This window comes from Nicotiana tomentosiformis, chromosome 10 (assembly GCF_000390325.3).
Source record: "Nicotiana tomentosiformis chromosome 10, ASM39032v3, whole genome shotgun sequence".
Taxonomy (NCBI): Eukaryota; Viridiplantae; Streptophyta; class Magnoliopsida; order Solanales; family Solanaceae; genus Nicotiana; species Nicotiana tomentosiformis.
The window spans coordinates 41892797-41900610 of NC_090821.1; positions in this window are offsets into that span (position 1 = coordinate 41892797).

Genomic DNA, 7814 nt, shown 5'->3' on the forward strand with positions numbered 1-7814 from the left:
GACGTAAGTACGAGCTTCGGATCCTCAGGAGCATATCACCACCTATACAACGACGGTGAAGGAAAATGATTTAGCTCCCTACGAGATTGAGTCCGTTTTGCTGAAGAAATTCGGGGAGACTCTTACTAAGAGAGACCATAGACCCTAGAAAAAAAAAAGAAGCTAAAAACAGCCTGCTTCCTTTATCATATATATGAGATGGGGGGCTTTTTAAGCAAAAGTTGATCCACTATCGGTTGTAGTCTTCTTGACATATCAAGTCAAGAGGGCAAGGCTCATAGCAATGGGGGAAAGGGGAGTGGGTAAGCTGGCGTGGTATTCGCTTTTGCCTGAGCATTCCAAAGATTCATTTGAGATGCTCGCGGATTCTTTCATCAAGGCTCATGTTGGGGCCAGAAAAGTAGAGGTCCGAAAGGCCGATATATTTAGGATTGTGCAAGAAGAGTCTGAGTTATTGCGGAAGTTCGTAACGAGGTTCCAAAAGGAAAGGATGTTGCTACCAGTCATTCCAGACGAATGGGCAGCCGAAGCATTTACCAAAGGTCTGAATCCAGGAAGTTCCGACGCTTCTTGGAAGTGGATGAAAAGTTTGCTCGAGTTTCAAGTAACAACTTGGGCAGAAGTTTACAATCGGTACAAGTCAAAAATAAGGATTGAAGATGATCAGCTCGGTTTCCCGACGTCAATTAAAGTTCGGGACCGGGAGAAAAATAAAGAGAAATCGAAAGACAGTTTTGATATGGATCGACGGTCTTTGAGGAGTTAATTTTTGCGCTATGAATGGGCCGAAGGACGTGGTAGAGGTTTTCGATCGGCGGATAGATTCATTATCGATAGGAGAATCGGTCACGGCCGGAACAACAGGTCGTTGCAGAACAAGGAAACGTCGAATTCTTCCTACCCCAAACTTTCCAAATACAACTTCAACGTCAGCGTAATGGAGCTGGTATCGGCTATAAGGAATATTAAAGAAGCACGATTACCGAAGCCAATGAGATTTGATCACGACCAGAGAGATCCTAATTTGTGGTGCGAATACCACTGGACAAATGGTCACCGGACTAGGGACCATCGGCATTTGCGCGAAGAGGTGGCGACATTGCTGAAAAACGGCCATCTCAGGGAATGTTTGAGCGACGGGGCTAAAAACAACTACGGTCGCAATTGTTATAATGTAGAGCCTTCAAAAGCAGGAGAAGATCCCCCACGCCTGATGATCAATATGATTTTAGAGGGGAACGAGATCAACTGGGTTACATTTTCGGCGGCGAAAAAGACGAAAGTGTCAGTGACCCACAACAAAAGACTCCAGGAAGTTGCTGAAGACGACATCACTTTTACGTAGGGAGACGTTGATGGACTGCTGCTACCGCATAACGACCTGGTAATTTCTCTAAATGTCTTATATTTCAAGATTGAAAGTGTTTTGGTGGATCCAGGAAATTCGGCCAATATCATCTAATGGAGAGTGTTGGAGCAAGCCAAGCTCACCGGAAGTATCATTCCCTCCACAAAACTCCTCACCGGATCAATCTGGCAAGCGTGATAACCCGGGGAGAAATCTTCCTGCCTACGAATGTCGAGGGAGTGATGAAGATGACCCTTTTAGAGGTAGTGGACGGAGATATGGGATATAATATCATCATAGGGAGGCCATGGCTACACGAAATGAAGGTTGTGCCATCAACATATCACCAGTTGCTGAAATTTCCAACTCCCGAGGGAGTTAAACAAATAAGAGGTGAAAAACCGGAAGCAAGGGAGATGAATGCAATCTCAGTATCCAGTAGCAAAGGGAAGGAGCATGCGGCATAGCAATTACAGGAGTCGGCGCCTATTCCCGAGCCAAGCGAAGTCAACCAGGGGGAAGGGGCATCGAAATCCCATCAGGTGCCAAGGTATTTCCAGGTACTAGAGGATACCGACACAATAAAGTCCATAGCAGAAGAACTTGATCAAGTTGCATTGTTCGAGAAATTCTTGGAGAGGATATTCCACTTGGGAACAGGACTGCATCCCGAACTCAGGTTTGGTTTTATTGAATTTCTTAAATTTAATGTCGATTGTTTTGTGTGGTCGCATGCGGATATGACAGTTATCCTGCTCGAGGTGGCCGTACACAAGCTAAGCTTGGATCCCAGTATTCCTCCAGTAAGACAAAAAAAAGTCCTATTACTGAGGCTAGAAATAAATTCGTCAAGGAAGAGGTAACTCGCCTACTTGATATCAGTTCAATCTGAGAGGTAAAGTATCCTGACTGGCTAGCTAACGTAGTAGTAGTTCCAAAGAAGAAGAATAAATTTTGCATGTGCGTAGACTATAAGGACTTAAATAATACATGCCCAAAAGATTCTTTACCATTTCCAAATATTGATCAAATGATTGATGCAACGGCCGGGCACGAGTTAATGAGTTTTCTCGATGCTTACTCCGGGTACAATCAAATCAAAATGAATCCGGAGGATCAGGAAAAAACTTCGTTCATCATGAATTTTGGCACATATTGTTACTATGTGATGCCCTTCGAGCTAAAGAAAGACGGAGCCACTTATCAACGGCTCGTGAACAAGATGTTTGAAAAGCAAGTAGGGAAAAACATGGAATTTTACATAGATGATATTCTTGTTAAGTCTTTAAACGCAGGTGATCATCTCAAACACTTGCAAGAAAATTTTTACATCTTAAGGAAGCATAACATGAAGCTTAACCCTGAGAAGTGTGCATCCGGGGTCAACTCCGGTAAGTTCTTGGGATTTCTAGTGTCACAAAGGGGGATCGAGGTTAACCCCAATAAAATCAAGGCCATCGAAGACATCCCGGACCAGCTATCAAGCGTAAAAGAGGTTCAGAGGCTAACGGGGAGGTTGGACACTTTGAGTGGATTCATTTCACAGTCTTAGGAGAAATGCCATCATTTCTTCTCGCTACTCAAAAAGAAAAACAACTTCGAATGGACCACGAAATGTCAACAGGCGTTGAGGGATTTGAAAAGGTATTTGTCAAGTCCTCCGTTGTTATCGAAACCGAAGGAAGGCGAAAAACTGTTGGTCTACTTAGCAGTCTCGGAGGTAGCAGTAAGTGTTGTTCTAGTCCGTGAGGATGAAGGTATGCAATCTCCTATCTATTAAGTTAGTAAACTTTTAACGGGAGCAGAAACTCGCTACACATATCTAAAGAAATTGGCCTTAGTTCTCGTAGTCGCCGCTCGAAAACTAAGGCCTTACTTCCAATGTCATCCGATAGCTGTGGTGACCACCTTTCCCCTGTGGAATATCCTTCATAAATCCGAACTTTCAGGTAGGCTGGCCAACTGGGCCGCTGAAATGAGTGAATTTAACATAGAATATAAACCTAGGACTGCGATTAAGTCACAAGTTTTGGCCGACTTTGTGGCCGATTTCAGTCCGGGACTATTACCTTTGGCAACCAAAGAAGAAGTGATGGTGGAAGAATCTACATCAAGAGTTTGGACCCTATTCACGGATGGAGCTTCCAACGTAAAAGGGTCCGGGCTCGGCATAGTACTAACCACGCCCTCGAGGGAAACTTTAAGGCAGGCTATAAGAACGGTCCTGCTGACTAGAAATGACGCGGAGTATGAAGCTTTGATTGCAGGGCTCGAAATGGCCCGAGGAACGGACTCTGAAGTCATAGAAATCAAATGTGACTCCCAGCTGGTGGTTAATCAGATCTACGGGATCTTCGATGCCAAGGAGGAATGCATGCAACAATACGTAATGAAGGTTCAGGCTCTACTCGCTCAGTTCCGGGAGTGTTCAATCACGCATATCGCGAGGGAAGAAAATGCAGAAGCAAATGCATTAGCTAACCTTGGCTCGTCCACGAAAAATGAAAGGATCGAACTATGGTACGTTCATACAGCTTATGCACTCGGTTTTGGACGAAGATAGCTATTACGAGGTAAACGAGACTAATTTGGTCTGGGACTGGAGAAACAAAATTATTGACTATCTCAAACACGGAAAACTGCCTGAGGATCCTAAAGCATCTCAGGCGCTGCGAACTAAGGCCGCACAATATAGTTTCAAAGGAGGTCAATTATACAGAAAATCTTTTCAAGGCCCGTTGGTCCGATGTTTGGGAGCCAACAAGGCTAACTATATTATGCGAGAAGTCCACGAAGGGATCTGCGGGAACCACTCGGGCGCAGATTCCTTAGTACTAAAATTAATAAGGGCAGGATACTATTGGCTCCGGATGGAACAAGATGCCAAAGCATATGTTCAAAAATGTGACAAATGTCAACATTATACACCGTTGGTACATCAACCGGCAAAGCCACTGCACTCAGTTCTATCACCATAGTTGTTCATGAAATGGGGAATGGATATCGTCGGATCGCTTCCACCGGCCCCCGATAAGGTATGATTTCTTTTGATTTTAACTAACTATTTTTCTAAGTGGGTTGAAGCAGGTCCTTATCAGAAGATCGGCAAACGTGAAGTAGTAGATTTCTTATGGGAGAACATAATTTGCAGATTTAGGATACCAAAAGAAATAGCCCGCGACAATGGGCCACAATTCATAGGCGCAAAAATCACAAAATTCTTCGAAGATTTGAAAATCAAGAGGATCACATCATCACCTTATCATTTGAGTGCAAACGGCCAAGCAGAATTAGCGAACAAAGTGATTATATAAAATCTCAAAAAGATATTAGAAGTAGCTAAAGGAAAATGGCCCGAAGAGCTTCCAGACGTACTATGGGCATACCGAACAATAGCCAAATCAAGCATGGGAGAGACTCCTTTTTCTCTTGTGTACGGGGCAAAAGCCATAATCCCGGTGGAAGTAGGTGAACCTACCATGAGATATTTCCGGTCAAACAAAGAAGCAAATAATGAAGCAATGTTAGTCAATTTGGAGCTGCTTGATGAACGCATGAACTTGGCGCATATAAGGATGGCAGCTCAAAAGCATCGAATAGAGATATATTACAATCAAAGGGCCAACCTCCATTACTTCAAAGTAGGAGACTTGGTTTTAAGGAAAGTAACTCAGAACACCTGGGAACTCAATGCGAGAAAGTTGGGTCCAACGTGGGAAGGCCCTTACCGGGTTTCAGCTATCACCGGGAAAGAGTCATATGAGTTAGAGAATCAAGATAGAGAAATGTTTCCAATCAACTGGAATGTGGCACACCTCAAGAGGTAATATTGTTGATGAACATCACCTATCCTAAAAGTATGTGCTGCACTCTTTTTCTCTTCGTCCGTTTTTTGTCCCAATTAGATTTTTCTGGCAAGATTTTTAATGAGGCAGCAACGGAAAGCATTCTACAAAGGAAGCTTCAACAGCAGCAATAAGACCTTTTAATGACAAGGCATACAAGCGACGAACCACTACGGAGCGGTTAGATAGTCTTTTGCTCGATAGCAAAGTTCCTACCGGGAAGTTTAGTTTGCTGTCGAACAGAGATTACCCGACCGTTCAAAAGTGAAAATCACTTGGGGATTGTTAGATAATATTTGGCTCGATAGCATAAATTCCTAAGGGAAAGTGAAGTTTGTTACCGAACTGAAAATTATCTAGCAATTCACTAGTGGAATCCTCGAGGGTGTGAAACTCCAGTGTTCAAATTCATATTCTTCGCATTTGAACACTAGGGGGGATGATATGAGGATATGGAAACAACGACTGCCACTTCGACTGGAATATAAAACCCGGAAACAGAGTTGTATCATCGGGACCGGGTACTGCATGGCAAGCCCCGTTGAAACAAGTTGTACAAGTTAGCCACAAGAAATGGTAGTTTCTTTTTAGCACAACGAATGCTTGTGTACTTTTGAAAATGGAAGGAATAAATTAAAGTCCTTTTATTCCTATCTTGTTTCTTGTCTAAATGATGTATTGATTTTATCATTTGAAAGTTAAACAAGTACTTAAAATGCTAGTGCCGTAACGAACAAGAGACGTCCTCTTTAAGAGTACTGTAAACATAATAGGGCCCTCTCTTATGAAAACCCTCACGTGAAAGGGTTGATTTCGGAAGAACTTATGCCCGGAATCCAAATGCTTTCGGGGGAAAATACACCCAAAGCCTTGCATGATTAGACACAAACAGTAAAACTTATGCAAACACTTAAGCGAAAAAAGGCGCAAAGAGCAAACTTGCGCAAACACTTAAACGAAAAAAGACGCAAAGGGCAAACTTGCGCAAATGTTTAAACAAAGGTACGCAGAAAGGGAAACTTATACGATACTTGAACGAAAACATATTTTTATTTATGATAAGTGTGCCAAATGGCACCAATACAAAAATTTGAAAAGGAAATCAAGGACTAATCCGTTGCATCTCCGGAACCCGGAGGAAGAGAAGCATCCTCTCCCCCAGGAGAAGTAGATAGATCTGCCACCGGTTTGATATCCTGGCCTTCGTCATTTTGGCTTTCAGCATCATTAGCCTTCCGGTTCCTCTTCAGTTCCCGAGAACTCAGAACCGAAACTAGAAGAATCGGTAGCATCACGCCTGGCCGGAAGACCCCTTTTAGCAGCCAACTCCAGCTCACGGGCTTTAGCGATTTTAGCATCAAAGTCAATGACACCCGTTTTAGTGCATATATTTTTTCAACAATGAGGGAAGCCGTTCGGCGCTGAAGTTCTCCTTTAAGCTGGTCAATCTCAGTAAAGAGGTTGTCTCACGCGAATCTCATAGATCAGAGGCTGGATTTAAAATCACGGATAGTGGATCCATAAATCTTATTACGCTCTAAGATTTTCTTATATTTCTCCTCCAACCGGGCATGCTTTTCCTTGACAATAGCAAGTTCTTCAGCCTTGGAATTTAAGGTTGCCTCCAAATTATGCAGTCTTTCATCAGAGGCAGCCTCACGATCGGATGCAGCAAGGACGACATATGGACTTCAACCCATTTGGCCTTAGTTTATTCATATTGTGCCCTTAATGGGACAACCTCTCGGCTAAGGGTCATTACTTCCTGCTCACTTTGCTGAAACCGAGCCGCCAATTCAACAGCCTCAGCAACTCAAGCTTCAAATTCTGAGAGGCGAGCAACAATTTGGCCCCTCTCGGCCGAAAGTTAATCCCGCTCGGAGGTAAGATTCTCCTTATCACGAATCAACCTTTGAAGACCCTCAGAGGCAAGGAAGTTGGCCTACAAAACAAGAATGCAAATTCAAAACTTTGCCATAACACAAGTAGAAGAAACAATAGAAGAAAACAAAGACTATACCGCCGCTGCGTTGTGCATGGCATTGTTCAAAAAAACTTCTCCCGAGAGAGCTTGTATCTTGTTTTAGTCTTTCTCTGAAGCCAGGGGCTTTAGATAGTTAGCAAGTTCCACCGACCGAAACAACAAATTGCATCCGGCAAAAATTGAGAGGATGGCGCTCCTCCTCCTTTGGGGATCTTCTGAGGGGGCAGCATAATTTTGCCCCAGGTTCCCATGAACTGGGGACTAGAGAAGAGGGACATCCTCCTCTCGGGAAGCTGCGGCCGGCGAAAATGATGTAGCAGCTGCTAGTGGCGAAGGTTGAGTTGGAGAAGAGGGAGATGAAGCAGATGGCATTGTAGGACGAGAAGCAGTTGCGGCAGGTGCAGTGTTGGTTAATGGTTGCTCGTCAACAGGAGACGGAAGAGGCCCGGTACTTAGCCCTATAGTACCGGGCGCGGCAGCTGGGACTCAGAAGCGTGAGTTGGCATCTTCTACCACATCAAACTCCCCCTAGAGTGACTAGGCATCATCCCCGGTTGGTGTAGCTAACTCAACAGATTGAGCATTCCGTTGAGTTGATGAATGTCGTCGTCTTCTATATAGAGAAGCCTCATCATCA